Here is a 19459-nt window from a genome sequence, read left to right on the forward strand (position 1 = left end):
CATGTAATTCTTTACATTACTGGTGTGAAATATGTTTAAAATTTGATGGTCAAAAAGTTCTGAACTTTTTCATTTTTTTCTTCTCTAAGGAGAGAAAGATGAGATGTCATATTACTGCTGATTCTATGTGTCCAGTTTGCGAAGATGTACATGAGGACTTGGAGCATTTAACTATTCTGTGAAGATGATTGACTCAGTTCAATGACTTTTTTTTTAAAGATTTTTTACATAACATTCTGTGTACATGTAATAGTTCTGCAAGCATTGTCAATACACTAGACTTCAATTATATATGTCACTTTGGTCTAGTCAAGAAGGATAAACATATAAACTTATAATTTGCAAATATAGTTTTATGTGCTAGTTCTAAGATTTTGTGTTGTAAAGAGGAGAAATGTTTCTACGAAGGATGCATGAGAAATTGATAGACACAGCGCCATATTATAAAAATGTTCTCAAAAAGCATGTAAATGACGCATACTTGTATTATAAACAGAAAAGGTGTCTGTATTAATTTGGAAAAAAAATATGATTTAAACAAACATTCTATATAAAGGATCAGTAATAATGAAATACATAGTGACTTTAAATTGAGATCTGATTGTAATTCATTGTTACAATTCAAATTAACACTGATATTATGAATTATTGGTAGACTAGCACTAATAATTATTTTATGAATGTATTAATGTGCATAAAATTTTATCAAAATAAAAAAAATCACATTTGCACAACACGCGGAAGGTCCTGAGGTTATTCCTCAGCCGAAACAGATATATCGGAAAAGAGTTGCAGTGGAAAATGTTAAAATTAAGGAGAAAAAAAATAGACCAGCCACTTCTTTTGAAAAGTAATAAATTCTGGTATATCGCATGTACGTCGACACGGTTTGTCCAGAGAATTAGTTTTCTTCGTGTAATTGAACTATTTTCAAGTCTTGGGTAAAATATGTTATAGCTATAGCTATTCGATTCGATTTGATTTTTCGGAGTGTACAAACATATCTTTTGAACTTTTCGGAGTACAAAAATATCTAGAGGTTCTGGCGAGGTTCGAACTCGCGACCTTCTGCGTGTAAAGCAGACGTGATAACCACTACACCACAGAACCGGTCCAACAAATTGGAGAAAAATATATCATTTAAAGATGGACCTGTCCTTGGTGCACTTTCAAATGCTACTTCGAAGTTTTCTGTGCAAAAATTATGATCCGACCAAGTTTTCGTTTGCACTTTGATGATCAGGCAAATTTTCCGATTGGTTTGAACCATTTGCCGCAGAATACATTCATTTCACACAAAAAAAAAACAAAAAAACCCACAGCTGTACAGTAGGCCAAATGGTTCATTGATAGTTTACAAGTATGAAGGGTCATTTCTGCGGATGGGAGCAACTTTGCTCACGGTCATTTCAGAAAATTTTTTCCAGCCTTTTCTTTTGCATTATAATTTTGTGCAATATGAGTGTTGACGCATTTGCATCAAAGTTAAATAAGTTTTTTCATACCTGAATACGTAAGGTTTCCGTGGTGTAGTGGTTATCACATCCGCTTAACACATTGGGGTCGGTCTTTGGATGTACCGTATGTGTTTACATTCCTGGAGCTCCCGATGATTTGATGTTTTGGTGAGTCTAACGCCAAATTTTGAATTGATGAACTGTTTCTGCTAGTAATTATTTATGTAAAGAACTCATATTCATTGTTATTTGTGCACGAACACTTCGTATATTCCCCCTTTCCTGCCTTTTACGCGCAGGAAAAAGGGGGGTTTGCGGTGTGTTTGATTTGTTTTTCACAATATGTCTGAAAGCCAAATGAACGATTCTCGGACCAACGCACCGGGAAGTTCTGGAGTTGGAATGAATTCTGGAAGAAAGAATGGGAATAATTCTTTTGGAAGGAAGGGAACTTATGTTCATGAAAATAGGAGATATCTCAAAGAGTGTACGTTCCGCATTGAAGGAATAAATACTAATATACGCGGTGAGAGGATTATCATAGAGTCTATTGAGAATGTTACTGGAATCAATACTGTATTAGCAGTGGTGAAAAATGATTCCGAATGCTATGATATTACGATGAATACACAAGAAAACGCTTTTAAATTAGCTGATGGTATTGATATAGCAGGTCGCAGATACCGTGTGAACCTATTATTTTCTGATGTTGTTATAGTTTCATTTATGAAACTCCCTGCATTTATCGAGGATGATGCCATTACAATGAAGTTAACTAGCAAAGGAATTTCCGTAGTGTCTCCAGTTTATAGAAAAACAGTCCCTGGAACACAAGTTGCCGATGGCACTAGAATTGTGAAATGCAAATTTCCACAGGGAATCTCTGCATTACCATGGACAATGCCGTTTAGAGTAGGTTCTACCACTCGATATTTCCGAGTAAAACATAACAATCAAGCTAAAGTGTGTTCAGAGTGTTTTTCACCTGATCATATGCGCAAAGAATGCCCTTACATTGAGTGCAATGGCTGTGGCAATAGAGGACATATACTTAAGGATTGTAAGGCTGACAAATGTGACAGATGTAAGCGTTTTCCAAAATTGTGCGTTTGTGTAAATGGGTTTTTGCGTAGAAATCCGTATCCCCCGACGACGGTTGGCTGCAACGATTGTGGTTTATTCTTTTGCAATTGCAAATGTTCAGTGTGTGGACAAACTACATGTACATGCGCTTGTTATGTTTGCGAAACTGAGCCATGTCAATGCAATTTGAAAAGTAATTTGTGTTCACTTTGTAGAAGTGAACCTTGTGTTTGTCCTTGCCAGGACTGCAATAGTCATCCTTGTTCGTGTGATAGTACTAGTTCACAAGAAAAAGATGATGAAGTTGAAAACTTAAATTCCGAGGTGTCCACTAATGATGAAGTGGATACTACTCTGGTGAAAGAAGCAGTGGTTGAAGAGTCTCATTTGAGTAGTGAGGTTTTTTCAGAGTCTGGTGTTGATGACAAAGATGAACAAATGGAAGTTGGTGATGATAACAGAAAGAGAAAACTGGATGTTTCATCTAGTGAAACCGATTATAGTAGTGAGGAAAGGGATGCGAATGATGAAGATGACTCTGACAGTTATAAGAATGAGGCATCACGGCTATGTAAAGAGGGAAAGGATGGTAAAAAGATTAAAATACAAGATGAAGATATTTCTTCTGGTGAAATAGATTTTTTAGACCAGATTGCTAATTTTGTAGATAGTGCTGAGGCAGCAAGCACCTTAGTTGGTGACGAAGAAGTCACCGCAGAAGGTGCATCTGATATTTTATATTCGGGGTGCTCTGATGAGGAATCACAGAGTACTCCTGATACTAGTGATCAATTTTCTTTGAGTAGTAAAGACTTAAAGAAAAAGAGGAAAAAAGAAAAGCAATTAGAAAGAAAATTAGAAAGAAGGGGTAGAATTAAAGTGACTCCCAATCTTAATGGGAAACATTGTAGAAAATCTAATGAAAAAAACTGAACTTTAAGATGATGGATAAGATTATATATAAACTATATGCTTTTGTTTTTGTAATGGTACTTATATGTTCTTTTAATTGTAATGGGCTGAAATCCATACATAACTTTGAAAGACTTGTAAGTGTTATTGATGATAGAAGATTTGGTATTGTATTTTTACAAGAAACGTTTTGGAGTGATGATTATATAAATGGTGTTAAACACTTGTTTAATGGCGATATATATTATAGTAATGGACATAACAGTAGACAGGGTGTAGCCATACTTGTTAGTAATTATGACAAAAATAGAGTAACATTTGTTCATAAAGATATTGAAGGTAGATTTATACATGTAAAATATACTGAAAATAATATTGTGTTTAATTTAATTTCTGTATATGCACCAAACATTAACGCAGAACGTGTTAAGTTTTTTCAGTATGTGCAAACTTACATTGATTCTTTAGAAAATGTTATTGTTGGTGGTGATTTTAATACTACTCTTTCTAATCTTGATAGAGGCAGTAAAACAAAGCATCTTGTTGATGAACCATGTAGAAAATTGTGCCAAATTATAGAAAGTAGTCATTTATATGACGTATGGAGGGCTCGAAATATGTATTCAAGATTGTTTTCTTGGAAAAGAGTATCAAATGGGGAACTACAACAATCTAGAATAGATTATTTTTTAATCAGTAGAGCGTTGTCTTCTTTTGTACAAAATGTTTACTACAATGTTACATCACTGAGTGATCATAGTTTTGTAATTATGAATTTAAATTGTAATAATGTTGAAAGAGGTCCTGGACTATGGATTTTGAACAATACTCTGTTACTTAATGATGAATATGTTAGAAAAATTAGAGAAATGATTGTGAATGAAAAAGAAAATGAATTGTATACTAGAGATATTGTAATATGGTGGGATAATTTGAAATATAAAATAAAGAAATTTTCTCAGATATTTTCATCTAAATTAGCTAGAGAAAAGAAAAGAGAGTATTATAGATTACAAAATCTTATAGATAATATATGTAATAGGGCTGCCAATGGTGAAGTTATTGATGTAACAAAACTTGAGAGTATTAAATTAGAACTATCAGAGTATGAGAGTGAAAAATGTAAAGGTGCTATTCTCAGATCTAAAGCTATATGGGCAGTTGAATCTGACAAGAATACTAAATACTTTTTAAATTTAGAGAAGTATAAACAAGAAAATTGTTCAATTAAGGAGTTGTTAACTCCTGACAATAAAATTGTGTCAGATACTGATAGTATTTTACAATTGCAATATGATTTTTATAGCAATTTATACTCTTCTGTTAATATTGATATAGATAGAATTGATGAATTTTTAGCATGTGTAGATAAAAAAGTTGAAGATGATGATTGTTTGTCTTGTGATGCTGATATATTTCCTGAAGAAATTCATAAGGCTATTTTAGAAATGTCAAAAAATAAAAGTCCAGGATCAGATGGACTGACTGTAGAGTTTTATTGTACATTTTATGATGAGTTGAAAGATATTTTATTACAGTTATTCAAAACCATTGAACAAGAAGGTGAATTGTGTAGATCCATGAAATGTGGTGTTCTAAGTGTTTTTTACAAAAACAAAGGTGACAAAAAATGTATTAAAAATTATAGGCCTATATCTCTACTGCAGGTAGATTATAAGATATTAGCAAGAGTGATGGCCAATAGATTTAAGCATATTTTACCTAAAATTATTTCTGAAGATCAAACATGTTGTATTTTAGGACGAGATATTAGTAATAATATAGCAAATGTGAGAGATATCATTGAACTTGTGGAACAAGATGAACTTGAAGGTTACATTGTTAAAATTGATCAGGAAAAAGCCTTTGATAGAGTTAGTCATTTTTATTTATTACAAGTTTTAAAGAAATTTGGTTTTGGTGATAGGTTTGTAAAGTGGATAGAAATATTTTATAAAGGAATAAGTAGTTCTGTAAAATGTAATGGATTTCTATCAAAATATTTTTATGTGAAAAATGGAATACGACAAGGATGTCCAATTAGTGCTCTGTTGTATGTACTTGCTGCTGAACCTTTATATAGTAGAATTGTACAGAATAATGATATTCAAGGTATAAGTATTCCAAATAGTGACAAATCTGGATTAATATATCAACATGCTGATGATACTACTTTGTCTGTTTGTAATAAAAAATCTATATGTGCAACTTTTGATGAATTTGAATTGTATGGTAGAGTAAGTGGTGCAAAAATTAATAGACAGAAATCAGAAATTTTATGTATTGGTAGTGGTTTGCTATCTGATGTAGAAAAAACTGAGTATGGTTTAAAAATTTGTGAAAATATAATTCAGCTTTTAGGTGTTTTTATTGGTAATGATAAGAAGCTTTGTGAAGAAATGAATTGGAAATCAAAAATTGAGAAATTGAAGCGTTTATTGTACATGTGGTCACAAAGACATTTAACAATACAAGGTAGAGTTACTGTTATAAATTCATTAATGATGTCAAAATTTTGGTATGCTTTGTTTGTGATACCTTTACCTGATTGGGTTAACAAAGAGGTGACGAGATTATGTGTCAATTTTATCTGGAGTCAAAAGACACATCTTGTAAAATATAAGAGTATTATTGACTCGAAAGATAATGGTGGTTTACAATTATCTGATATGAATTGTAAAATGTTTGCTTTTAGGTTAAAGTTTTTAGGTAGGTTAATAGATGAACATTATAATGTGTTGTGGAAACATACTTTTAGATATTTTGCTTCCAAGATATATGATATGGGAATAGAGATGAATATATTGTATATGAAAGTACCTAATTGTGAGTTGCGTCATATTCCTGTTGTGTATCAAGAAATGTTTCAAGCTATGTATTTTTTAAAAGATAAGATACATTTTGATTTAAGTATTGAGAACATTTATGACCAGCCTCTTTTTAGTAATCCTAGAATACTTAGTGATAACAAAATAATTGTTTACAAGGATTTTATTTTAGCTGGTATTGTATCTGTGAAAGACGTTTGTTATGAAGTAAAACCTGGGTTTTTGCCAGCTAATGCCATTGTAGAAATTATTCAAAATGTATGTGAAAACTATGATATTGACAGAATTGTTGATAGATATTATAAATTAATATGTGCTATTCCAGAGGAATGGAAACGAACTGTTAATACAGAAATTAATAGAAGAAATGTTCGGAGGACTATTGACATACTAATTGAGTATGGAAATGTATTATGTGCATTAACTAGTTGTACATCAAAGACATTGTATAACTGTGTGATTGGTCAATGTACTGAAAAACCTATTGGTACTCTCATGTGGAAAACAATTTTTAATATTGAAGATGTTGATTTAGTTCCAATCTGGAAATATTTGAATATGTACTGGAAACCTGCTAATATGATAGAATTAGATTTTAAGCTTTTACATGGTACTTTGTATACCAAAGTTAAACTACAGAAAATTGGGTTATCTGATAGTGATATTTGTGATGTATGTGGACAAAAACCAGAAAACATTTTACATTTATTTTTAGAATGTGATGAGTTAGATGAATTTCTTGATTATATTTCATTACTATTGACAAAATGTTTTGAAAATTGTGATTCCGATCGAATAAGCCTAGTTGAGAGTGACCAACTTCTTTTCTTAGGTTTACGCTGGTCCATGAAAGGAGTAAATGATGTGTTTGTTAATTTCCTCATGTCAACAGTGAGATTTTGTATCTATAGAAGAAGAAATCTTGTGATGAATGGTCAAACAAATGTCAATTTGATCCAGTTTTTTCAATTTACCTTTAAGCATTATATTTATTACTTCCATATGTACATGAGTCAGAATAAGATATTAAGTAGAGTTTTTGAAAAACGATTTTTAATGTACAATCCGCTTTTGGAAAAGACTGAGAATGTATTAATGTTTAACATATAATAAGTGAAAGATTAACTGTGATATATCAGATTATTGTGATATAATAATGTTTTTATTTGTGAACATGATGATGACTTATTTTAATAAAGATAAAAAAAAAAAAAAAAAAAAAAACATCCGCTTAACACGCGGAAGGTCCTGAGTTCAATCCTCAGCGGAAACATATATTTTTGCCATCTTTATTGCCGTCATAAAATGTATGCTTTTAGACTCAAGTTTTTAGGTCGGCTATTAGATGTGGATTATAATGCTGTTTGGAAAGCTACATGTCCTTATTTCTTTTTCTAAAGTACAAGAAATCAATCGTGGTGTTGAAATACTGTTTTATCATTTTACTCATAGACAATTAGAATGTTTGCCTGATTTTTCCACAAGATTATATGGTTTTAGTTGAAGAAAATACAAACACAAACACTTGTAATTGCACCCGTTTTGAATATAATTTATAGTCTTGATGGTAGAAAGTACGCTTTACCTAATACAACAAGATCATTTTATGAGATATTGTTAAAGACATTACCAAGGAAACTTACATGTAATTCTTTACATTACTGGTGTGAAATATGTTTAAAATTTGATGGTCAAAAAGTTCTGAACTTTTTCATTTTTTTCTTCTCTAAGGAGAGAAAGATGAGATGTCATATTACTGCTGATTCTATGTGTCCAGTTTGCGAAGATGTACATGAGGACTTGGAGCATTTAACTATTCTGTGAAGATGTTTGACTCAGTTCAATGACTTTTTTTTTAAAGATTTTTTACATAACATTCTGTGTACATGTAATAGTTCTGCAAGCATTGTCAATACACTAGACTTCAATTATATATGTCACTTTGGTCTAGTCAAGAAGGATAAACATATAAACTTATAATTTGCAAATATAGTTTTATGTGCTAGTTCTAAGATTTTGTGTTGTAAAGAGGAGAAATGTTTCTACGAAGGATGCATGAGAAATTGATAGACACAGCGCCATATTATAAAAATGTTCTCAAAAAGCATGTAAATGACGCATACTTGTATTATAAACAGAAAAGGTGTCTGTATTAATTTGGAAAAAAAATATGATTTAAACAAACATTCTATATAAAGGATCAGTAATAATGAAATACATAGTGACTTTAAATTGAGATCTGATTGTAATTCATTGTTACAATTCAAATTAACACTGAAATTATGAATTATTGGTAGACTAGCACTAATAATTATTTTATGAATGTATTAATGTGCATAAAATTTTATCAAAATAAAAAAATCACATTTGCACAACACGCGGAAGGTCCTGAGGTTATTCCTCAGCCGAAACAGATATATCGGAAAAGAGTTGCAGTGGAAAATGTTAAAATTAAGGAGAAAAAAAATAGACCAGCCACTTCTTTTGAAAAGTAATAAATTCTGGTATATCGCATGTACGTCGACACGGTTTGTCCAGAGAATTAGTTTTCTTCGTGTAATTGAACTATTTTCAAGTCTTGGGTAAAATATGTTATAGCTATAGCTATTCGATTCGATTTGATTTTTCGGAGTGTACAAACATATCTTTTGAACTTTTCGGAGTACAAAAATATCTAGAGGTTCTGGCGAGGTTCGAACTCGCGACCTTCTGCGTGTAAAGCAGACGTGATAACCACTACACCACAGAACCGGTCCAACAAATTGGAGAAAAATATATCATTTAAAGATGGACCTGTCCTTGGTGCACTTTCAAATGCTACTTCGAAGTTTTCTGTGCAAAAATTATGATCCGACCAAGTTTTCGTTTGCACTTTGATGATCAGGCAAATTTTCCGATTGGTTTGAACCATTTGCCGCAGAATACATTCATTTCACACACAAAAAAAAACAAAAAAACCCACAGCTGTACAGTAGGCCAAATGGTTCATTGATAGTTTACAAGTATGAAGGGTCATTTCTGCGGATGGGAGCAACTTTGCTCACGGTCATTTCAGAAAATTTTTTCCAGCCTTTTCTTTTGCATTATAATTTTGTGCAATATGAGTGTTGACGCATTTGCATCAAAGTTAAATAAGTTTTTTCATACCTGAATACGTAAGGTTTCCGTGGTGTAGTGGTTATCACATCCGCTTAACACGCGGAAGGTCCTGAGTTCAATCCTCAGCGGAAACATATATTATTGCCGTCATAAAATGTATGCTTTTAGACTCAAGTTTTTAGGTCGGCTATTAGATGTGGATTATAATGTTGTTTGGAAAGCTACATGTCCTTATTTCTTTTTCTAAAGTACAAGAAATCAATCGTGGTGTTGAAATACTGTTTTATCATTTTACTCATAGACAATTAGAATGTTTGCCTGATTTTTCCACAAGATTATATGGTTTTAGTTGAAGAAAATACAAACACAAACACTTGTAATTGCACCCGTTTTGAATATAATTTATAGTCTTGATGGTAGAAAGTACGCTTTACCTAATACAACAAGATCATTTTATGAGATATTGTTAAAGACATTACCAAGGAAACTTACATGTAATTCTTTACATTACTGGTGTGAAATATGTTTAAAATTTGATGGTCAAAAAGTTCTGAACTTTTTCATTTTTTTCTTCTCTAAGGAGAGAAAGATGAAATGTCATATTACTGCTGATTCTATGTGTCCAGTTTGCGAAGATGTACATGAGGACTTGGAGCATTTAACTATTCTGTGAAGATGATTGACTCAGTTCAATGACTTTTTTTTTAAAGATTTTTTACATAACATTCTGTGTACATGTAATAGTTCTGCAAGCATTGTCAATACACTAGACTTCAATTATATATGTCACTTTGGTCTAGTCAAGAAGGATAAACATATAAACTTATAATTTGCAAATATAGTTTTATGTGCTAGTTCTAAGATTTTGTGTTGTAAAGAGGAGAAATGTTTCTACGAAGGATGCATGAGAAATTGATAGACACAGCGCCATATTATAAAAATGTTCTCAAAAAGCATGTAAATGACGCATACTTGTATTATAAACAGAAAAGGTGTCTGTATTAATTTGGAAAAAAAATATGATTTAAACAAACATTCTATATAAAGGATCAGTAATGATGAAATACATAGTGACTTTAAATTGAGATCTGATTGTAATTCATTGTTACAATTCAAATTAACACTGATATTATGAATTATTGGTAGACTAGCACTAATAATTATTTTATGAATGTATTAATGTGCATAAAATTTTATCAAAATAAAAAAAATCACATTTGCACAACACGCGGAAGGTCCTGAGGTTATTCCTCAGCCGAAACAGATATATCGGAAAAGAGTTGCAGTGGAAAATGTTAAAATTAAGGAGAAAAAAAATAGACCAGCCACTTCTTTTGAAAAGTAATAAATTCTGGTATATCGCATGTACGTCGACACGGTTTGTCCAGAGAATTAGTTTTCTTCGTGTAATTGAACTATTTTCAAGTCTTGGGTAAAATATGTTATAGCTATAGCTATTCGATTCGATTTGATTTTTCGGAGTGTACAAACATGTCTTTTGAACTTTTCGGAGTACAAAAATATCTAGAGGTTCTGGCGAGGTTCGAACTCGCGACCTTCTGCGTGTAAAGCAGACGTGATAACCACTACACCACAGAACCGGTCCAACAAATTGGAGAAAAATATATCATTTAAAGATGGACCTGTCCTTGGTGCACTTTCAAATGCTACTTCGAAGTTTTCTGTGCAAAAATTATGATCCGACCAAGTTTTCGTTTGCACTTTGATGATCAGGCAAATTTTCCGATTGGTTTGAACCATTTGCCGCAGAATACATTCATTTCACAAAAAAAAAAAAAAAAAAAAACCCACAGCTGTACAGTAGGCCAAATGGTTCATTGATAGTTTACAAGTATGAAGGGTCATTTCTGCGGATGGGAGCAACTTTGCTCACGGTCATTTCAGAAAATTTTTTCCAGCCTTTTCTTTTGCATTATAATTTTGTGCAATATGAGTGTTGACGCATTTGCATCAAAGTTAAATAAGTTTTTTCATACCTGAATACGTAAGGTTTCCGTGGTGTAGTGGTTATCACATCCGCTTAACACGCGGAAGGTCCTGAGTTCAATCCTCAGCGGAAACATATATTTTTTGCCATCTTTATTGCCGTCATAAAATGTATGCTTTTAGACTCAAGTTTTTAGGTCGGCTATTAGATGTGGATTATAATGCTGTTTGGAAAGCTACATGTCCTTATTTCTTTTTCTAAAGTACAAGAAATCAATCGTGGTGTTGAAATACTGTTTTATCATTTTACTCATAGACAATTAGAATGTTTGCCTGATTTTTCCACAAGATTATATGCTTTTAGTTGAAGAAAATACAAACACAAACACTTGTAATTGCACCCGTTTTGAATATAATTTATAGTCTTGATGGTAGAAAGTACGCTTTACCTAATACAACAAGATCATTTTATGAGATATTGTTAAAGACATTACCAAGGAAACTTACATGTAATTCTTTACATTACTGGTGTGAAATATGTTTAAAATTTGATGGTCAAAAAGTTCTGAACTTTTTCATTTTTTTCTTCTCTAAGGAGAGAAAGATGAGATGTCATATTACTGCTGATTCTATGTGTCCAGTTTGCGAAGATGTACATGAGGACTTGGAGCATTTAACTATTCTGTGAAGATGTTTGACTCAGTTCAATGACTTTTTTTTTAAAGATTTTTTACATAACATTCTGTGTACATGTAATAGTTCTGCAAGCATTGTCAATACACTAAACTTCAATTATATATGTCACTTTGGTCTAGTCAAGAAGGATAAACATATAAACTTATAATTTGCAAATATAGTTTTATGTGCTAGTTCTAAGATTTTGTGTTGTAAAGAGGAGAAATGTTTCTACGAAGGATGCATGAGAAATTGATAGACACAGCGCCATATTATAAAAATGTTCTCAAAAAGCATGTAAATGACGCATACTTGTATTATAAACAGAAAAGGTGTCTGTATTAATTTGGAAAAAAAATATGATTTAAACAAACATTCTATATAAAGGATCAGTAATAATGAAATACATAGTGACTTTAAATTGAGATCTGATTGTAATTCATTGTTACAATTCAAATTAACACTGATATTATGAATTATTGGTAGACTAGCACTAATAATTATTTTATGAATGTATTAATGTGCATAAAATTTTATCAAAATAAAAAAAATCACATTTGCACAACACGCGGAAGGTCCTGAGGTTATTCCTCAGCCGAAACAGATATATCGGAAAAGAGTTGCAGTGGAAAATGTTAAAATTAAGGAGAAAAAAAATAGACCAGCCACTTCTTTTGAAAAGTAATAAATTCTGGTATATCGCATGTACGTCGACACGGTTTGTCCAGAGAATTAGTTTTCTTCGTGTAATTGAACTATTTTCAAGTCTTGGGTAAAATATGTTATAGCTATAGCTATTCGATTCGATTTGATTTTTCGGAGTGTACAAACATGTCTTTTGAACTTTTCGGAGTACAAAAATATCTAGAGGTTCTGGCGAGGTTCGAACTCGCGACCTTCTGCGTGTAAAGCAGACGTGATAACCACTACACCACAGAACCGGTCCAACAAATTGGAGAAAAATATATCATTTAAAGATGGACCTGTCCTTGGTGCACTTTCAAATGCTACTTCGAAGTTTTCTGTGCAAAAATTATGATCCGACCAAGTTTTCGTTTGCACTTTGATGATCAGGCAAATTTTCCGATTGGTTTGAACCATTTGCCGCAGAATACATTCATTTCACACAAAAAAAAAAAAAAAAAAACCCACAGCTGTACAGTAGGCCAAATGGTTCATTGATAGTTTACAAGTATGAAGGGTCATTTCTGCGGATGGGAGCAACTTTGCTCACGGTCATTTCAGAAAATTTTTTCCAGCCTTTTCTTTTGCATTATAATTTTGTGCAATATGAGTGTTGACGCATTTGCATCAAAGTTAAATAAGTTTTTTCATACCTGAATACGTAAGGTTTCCGTGGTGTAGTGGTTATCACATCCGCTTAACACGCGGAAGGTCCTGAGTTCAATCCTCAGCGGAAACATATATTTTTGCCATCTTTATTGCCGTCATAAAATGTATGCTTTTAGACTCAAGTTTTTAGGTCGGCTATTAGATGTGGATTATAATGCTGTTTGGAAAGCTACATGTCCTTATTTCTTTTTCTAAAGTACAAGAAATCAATCGTGGTGTTGAAATACTGTTTTATCATTTTACTCATAGACAATTAGAATGTTTGCCTGATTTTTCCACAAGATTATATGCTTTTAGTTGAAGAAAATACAAACACAAACACTTGTAATTGCACCCGTTTTGAATATAATTTATAGTCTTGATGGTAGAAAGTACGCTTTACCTAATACAACAAGATCATTTTATGAGATATTGTTAAAGACATTACCAAGGAAACTTACATGTAATTCTTTACATTACTGGTGTGAAATATGTTTAAAATTTGATGGTCAAAAAGTTCTGAACTTTTTCATTTTTTTCTTCTCTAAGGAGAGAAAGATGAGATGTCATATTACTGCTGATTCTATGTGTCCAGTTTGCGAAGATGTACATGAGGACTTGGAGCATTTAACTATTCTGTGAAGATGTTTGACTCAGTTCAATGACTTTTTTTTTAAAGATTTTTTACATAACATTCTGTGTACATGTAATAGTTCTGCAAGCATTGTCAATACACTAAACTTCAATTATATATGTCACTTTGGTCTAGTCAAGAAGGATAAACATATAAACTTATAATTTGCAAATATAGTTTTATGTGCTAGTTCTAAGATTTTGTGTTGTAAAGAGGAGAAATGTTTCTACGAAGGATGCATGAGAAATTGATAGACACAGCGCCATATTATAAAAATGTTCTCAAAAAGCATGTAAATGACGCATACTTGTATTATAAACAGAAAAGGTGTCTGTATTAATTTGGAAAAAAAATATGATTTAAACAAACATTCTATATAAAGGATCAGTAATAATGAAATACATAGTGACTTTAAATTGAGATCTGATTGTAATTCATTGTTACAATTCAAATTAACACTGATATTATGAATTATTGGTAGACTAGCACTAATAATTATTTTATGAATGTATTAATGTGCATAAAATTTTATCAAAATAAAAAAAATCACATTTGCACAACACGCGGAAGGTCCTGAGGTTATTCCTCAGCCGAAACAGATATATCGGAAAAGAGTTGCAGTGGAAAATGTTAAAATTAAGGAGAAAAAAAATAGACCAGCCACTTCTTTTGAAAAGTAATAAATTCTGGTATATCGCATGTACGTCGACACGGTTTGTCCAGAGAATTAGTTTTCTTCGTGTAATTGAACTATTTTCAAGTCTTGGGTAAAATATGTTATAGCTATAGCTATTCGATTCGATTTGCTTTTTCGGAGTGTACAAACATGTCTTTTGAACTTTTCGGAGTACAAAAATATCTAGAGGTTCTGGCGAGGTTCGAACTCGCGACCTTCTGCGTGTAAAGCAGACGTGATAACCACTACACCACAGAACCGGTCCAACAAATTGGAGAAAAATATATCATTTAAAGATGGACCTGTCCTTGGTGCACTTTCAAATGCTACTTCGAAGTTTTCTGTGCAAAAATTATGATCCGACCAAGTTTTCGTTTGCACTTTGATGATCAGGCAAATTTTCCGATTGGTTTGAACCATTTGCCGCAGAATACATTCATTTCACACAAAAAAAAAAAAAAAAAAAACCCACAGCTGTACAGTAGGCCAAATGGTTCATTGATAGTTTACAAGTATGAAGGGTCATTTCTGCGGATGGGAGCAACTTTGCTCACGGTCATTTCAGAAAATTTTTTCCAGCCTTTTCTTTTGCATTATAATTTTGTGCAATATGAGTGTTGACGCATTTGCATCAAAGTTAAATAAGTTTTTTCATACCTGAATACGTAAGGTTTCCGTGGTGTAGTGGTTATCACATCCGCTTAACACGCGGAAGGTCCTGAGTTCAATCCTCAGCGGAAACATATATTTTTGCCATCTTTATTGCCGTCATAAAATGTATGCTTTTAGACTCAAGTTTTTAGGTCGGCTATTAGATGTGGATTATAATGCTGTTTGGAAAGCTACATGTCCTTATTTCTTTTTCTAAAGTACAAGAAATCAATCGTGGTGTTGAAATACTGTTTTATCATTTTACTCATAGACAATTAGAATGTTTGCCTGATTTTTCCACAAGATTATATGGTTTTAGTTGAAGAAAATACAAACACAAACACTTGTAATTGCACCCGTTTTGAATATAATTTATAGTCTTGATGGTAGAAAGTACGCTTTACCTAATACAACAAGATCATTTTATGAGATATTGTTAAAGACATTACCAAGGAAACTTACATGTAATTCTTTACATTACTGGTGTGAAATATGTTTAAAATTTGATGGTCAAAAAGTTCTGAACTTTTTCATTTTTTTCTTCTCTAAGGAGAGAAAGATGAGATGTCATATTACTGCTGATTCTATGTGTCCAGTTTGCGAAGATGTACATGAGGACTTGGAGCATTTAACTATTCTGTGAAGATGTTTGACTCAGTTCAATGACTTTTTTTTTTAAGATTTTTTACATAACATTCTGTGTACATGTAATAGTTCTGCAAGCATTGTCAATACACTAAACTTCAATTATATATGTCACTTTGGTCTAGTCAAGAAGGATAAACATATAAACTTATAATTTGCAAATATAGTTTTATGTGCTAGTTCTAAGATTTTGTGTTGTAAAGAGGAGAAATGTTTCTACGAAGGATGCATGAGAAATTGATAGACACAGCGCCATATTATAAACATGTTCTCAAAAAGCATGTAAATGACGCATACTTGTATTATAAACAGAAAAGGTGTCTGTATTAATTTGGAAAAAAAATATGATTTAAACAAACATTCTATATAAAGGATCAGTAATAATGAAATACATAGTGACTTTAAATTGAGATCTGATTGTAATTCATTGTTACAATTCAAATTAACACTGATATTATGAATTATTGGTAGACTAGCACTAATAATTATTTTATGAATGTATTAATGTGCATAAAATTTTATCAAAATAAAAAAAATCACATTTGCACAACACGCGGAAGGTCCTGAGGTTATTCCTCAGCCGAAACAGATATATCGGAAAAGAGTTGCAGTGGAAAATGTTAAAATTAAGGAGAAAAAAAATAGACCAGCCACTTCTTTTGAAAAGTAATAAATTCTGGTATATCGCATGTACGTCGACACGGTTTGTCCAGAGAATTAGTTTTCTTCGTGTAATTGAACTATTTTCAAGTCTTGGGTAAAATATGTTATAGCTATAGCTATTCGATTCGATTTGATTTTTCGGAGTGTACAAACATATCTTTTGAACTTTTCGGAGTACAAAAATATCTAGAGGTTCTGGCGAGGTTCGAACTCGCGACCTTCTGCGTGTAAAGCAGACGTGATAACCACTACACCACAGAACCGGTCCAACAAATTGGAGAAAAATATATCATTTAAAGATGGACCTGTCCTTGGTGCACTTTCAAATGCTACTTCGAAGTTTTCTGTGCAAAAATTATGATCCGACCAAGTTTTCGTTTGCACTTTGATGATCAGGCAAATTTTCCGATTGGTTTGAACCATTTGCCGCAGAATACATTCATTTCACACAAAAAAAAAACAAAAAAACCCACAGCTGTACAGTAGGCCAAATGGTTCATTGATAGTTTACAAGTATGAAGGGTCATTTCTGCGGATGGGAGCAACTTTGCTCACGGTCATTTCAGAAAATTTTTTCCAGCCTTTTCTTTTGCATTATAATTTTGTGCAATATGAGTGTTGACGCATTTGCATCAAAGTTAAATAAGTTTTTTCATACCTGAATACGTAAGGTTTCCGTGGTGTAGTGGTTATCACATCCGCTTAACACGCGGAAGGTCCTGAGTTCAATCCTCAGCGGAAACATATATTATTGCCGTCATAAAATGTATGCTTTTAGACTCAAGTTTTTAGGTCGGCTATTAGATGTGGATTATAATGTTGTTTGGAAAGCTACATGTCCTTATTTCTTTTTCTAAAGTACAAGAAATCAATCGTGGTGTTGAAATACTGTTTTATCATTTTACTCATAGACAATTAGAATGTTTGCCTGATTTTTCCACAAGATTATATGCTTTTAGTTGAAGAAAATACAAACACAAACACTTGTAATTGCACCCGTTTTGAATATAATTTATAGTCTTGATGGTAGAAAGTACGCTTTACCTAATACAACAAGATCATTTTATGAGATATTGTTAAAGACATTACCAAGGAAACTTACATGTAATTCTTTACATTACTGGTGTGAAATATGTTTAAAATTTGATGGTCAAAAAGTTCTGAACTTTTTCATTTTTTTCTTCTCTAAGGAGAGAAAGATGAGATGTCATATTACTGCTGATTCTATGTGTCCAGTTTGCGAAGATGTACATGAGGACTTGGAGCATTTAACTATTCTGTGAAGATGTTTGACTCAGTTCAATGACTTTTTTTTTAAAGATTTTTTACATAACATTCTGTGTACATGTAATAGTTCTGCAAGCATTGTCAATACACTAGACTTCAATTATATATGTCACTTTGGTCTAGTCAAGAAGGATAAACATATAAACTTATAATTTGCAAATATAGTTTTATGTGCTAGTTCTAAGATTTTGTGTTGTAAAGAGGAGAAATGTTTCTACGAAGGATGCATGAGAAATTGATAGACACAGCGCCATATTATAAAAATGTTCTCAAAAAGCATGTAAATGACGCATACTTGTATTATAAACAGAAAAGGTGTCTGTATTAATTTGGAAAAAAAATATGATTTAAACAAACATTCTATATAAAGGATCAGTAATAATGAAATACATAGTGACTTTAAATTGAGATCTGATTGTAATTCATTGTTACAATTCAAATTAACACTGATATTATGAATTATTGGTAGACTAGCACTAATAATTATTTTATGAATGTATTAATGTGCATAAAATTTTATCAAAATAAAAAAAATCACATTTGCACAACACGCGGAAGGTCCTGAGGTTATTCCTCAGCCGAAACAGATATATCGGAAAAGAGTTGCAGTGGAAAATGTTAAAATTAAGGAGAAAAAAAATAGACCAGCCACTTCTTTTGAAAAGTAATAAATTCTGGTATATCGCATGTACGTCGACACGGTTTGTCCAGAGAATTAGTTTTCTTCGTGTAATTGAACTATTTTCAAGTCTTGGGTAAAATATGTTATAGCTATAGCTATTCGATTCGATTTGATTTTTCGGAGTGTACAAACATATCTTTTGAACTTTTCGGAGTACAAAAATATCTAGAGGTTCTGGCGAGGTTCGAACTCGCGACCTTCTGCGTGTAAAGCAGACGTGATAACCACTACACCACAGAACCGGTCCAACAAATTGGAGAAAAATATATCATTTAAAGATGGACCTGTCCTTGGTGCACTTTCAAATGCTACTTCGAAGTTTTCTGTGCAAAAATTATGATCCGACCAAGTTTTCGTTTGCACTTTGATGATCAGGCAAATTTTCCGATTGGTTTGAACCATTTGCCGCAGAATACATTCATTTCACACAAAAAAAAAAAAAAACAAAAAAACCCACAGCTGTACAGTAGGCCAAATGGTTCATTGATAGTTTACAAGTATGAAGGGTCATTTCTGCGGATGGGAGCAACTTTGCTCACGGTCATTTCAGAAAATTTTTTTCAGCCTTTTCTTTTGCATTATAATTTTGTGCAATATGAGTGTTGACGCATTTGCATCAAAGTTAAATAAGTTTTTTCATACCTGAATACGTAAGGTTTCCGTGGTGTAGTGGTTATCACATCCGCTTAACACGCGGAAGGTCCTGAGTTCAATCCTCAGCGGAAACATATATTTTTTGCCATCTTTATTGCCGTCATAAAATGTATGCTTTTAGACTCAAGTTTTTAGGTCGGCTATTAGATGTGGATTATAATGCTGTTTGGAAAGCTACATGTCCTTATTTCTTTTTCTAAAGTACAAGAAATCAATCGTGGTGTTGAAATACTG

The 19459-nt window shown here is 32.2% G+C and overlaps 1 protein-coding gene and 13 non-coding genes across 14 annotated transcripts in view; 6 read left to right on the plus strand and 8 right to left on the minus strand.

The window, feature by feature from the left end:
* The window catches only part of LOC148608750 (uncharacterized), a 226934-nt gene that overhangs the window by 23549 nt on the left and 183926 nt on the right, over positions 1-19459 (minus strand). The gene's annotated exons all lie outside the window — the stretch shown is intronic.
* On the minus strand, positions 1038-1110 carry Trnav-uac (transfer RNA valine (anticodon UAC)). Its single transcript has one exon. It is a non-coding gene; the product is annotated as a tRNA-Val (tRNA).
* Trnav-uac (transfer RNA valine (anticodon UAC)) lies at positions 8959-9031 on the minus strand. Its single transcript has one exon. It is a non-coding gene; the product is annotated as a tRNA-Val (tRNA).
* On the plus strand, positions 9441-9513 carry Trnav-aac (transfer RNA valine (anticodon AAC)). The gene has a single exon. It is a non-coding gene; the product is annotated as a tRNA-Val (tRNA).
* Positions 10908-10980, minus strand: Trnav-uac (transfer RNA valine (anticodon UAC)). The gene has a single exon. It is a non-coding gene; the product is annotated as a tRNA-Val (tRNA).
* Positions 11390-11462, plus strand: Trnav-aac (transfer RNA valine (anticodon AAC)). Its single transcript has one exon. It is a non-coding gene; the product is annotated as a tRNA-Val (tRNA).
* Trnav-uac (transfer RNA valine (anticodon UAC)) lies at positions 12870-12942 on the minus strand. The gene has a single exon. It is a non-coding gene; the product is annotated as a tRNA-Val (tRNA).
* Trnav-aac (transfer RNA valine (anticodon AAC)) lies at positions 13352-13424 on the plus strand. Its single transcript has one exon. It is a non-coding gene; the product is annotated as a tRNA-Val (tRNA).
* On the minus strand, positions 14831-14903 carry Trnav-uac (transfer RNA valine (anticodon UAC)). The gene has a single exon. It is a non-coding gene; the product is annotated as a tRNA-Val (tRNA).
* Positions 15314-15386, plus strand: Trnav-aac (transfer RNA valine (anticodon AAC)). Its single transcript has one exon. It is a non-coding gene; the product is annotated as a tRNA-Val (tRNA).
* Trnav-uac (transfer RNA valine (anticodon UAC)) lies at positions 16793-16865 on the minus strand. The gene has a single exon. It is a non-coding gene; the product is annotated as a tRNA-Val (tRNA).
* Trnav-aac (transfer RNA valine (anticodon AAC)) lies at positions 17274-17346 on the plus strand. Its single transcript has one exon. It is a non-coding gene; the product is annotated as a tRNA-Val (tRNA).
* Trnav-uac (transfer RNA valine (anticodon UAC)) lies at positions 18741-18813 on the minus strand. Its single transcript has one exon. It is a non-coding gene; the product is annotated as a tRNA-Val (tRNA).
* Positions 19227-19299, plus strand: Trnav-aac (transfer RNA valine (anticodon AAC)). The gene has a single exon. It is a non-coding gene; the product is annotated as a tRNA-Val (tRNA).

This window comes from Perna viridis, chromosome 8, assembly GCF_037379345.1.
Source record: "Perna viridis isolate PV_CMFRI_1.1 ecotype Kerala chromosome 8, ASM3737934v1, whole genome shotgun sequence".
In the NCBI taxonomy this organism is placed as follows: domain Eukaryota; kingdom Metazoa; phylum Mollusca; class Bivalvia; order Mytilida; family Mytilidae; genus Perna; species Perna viridis.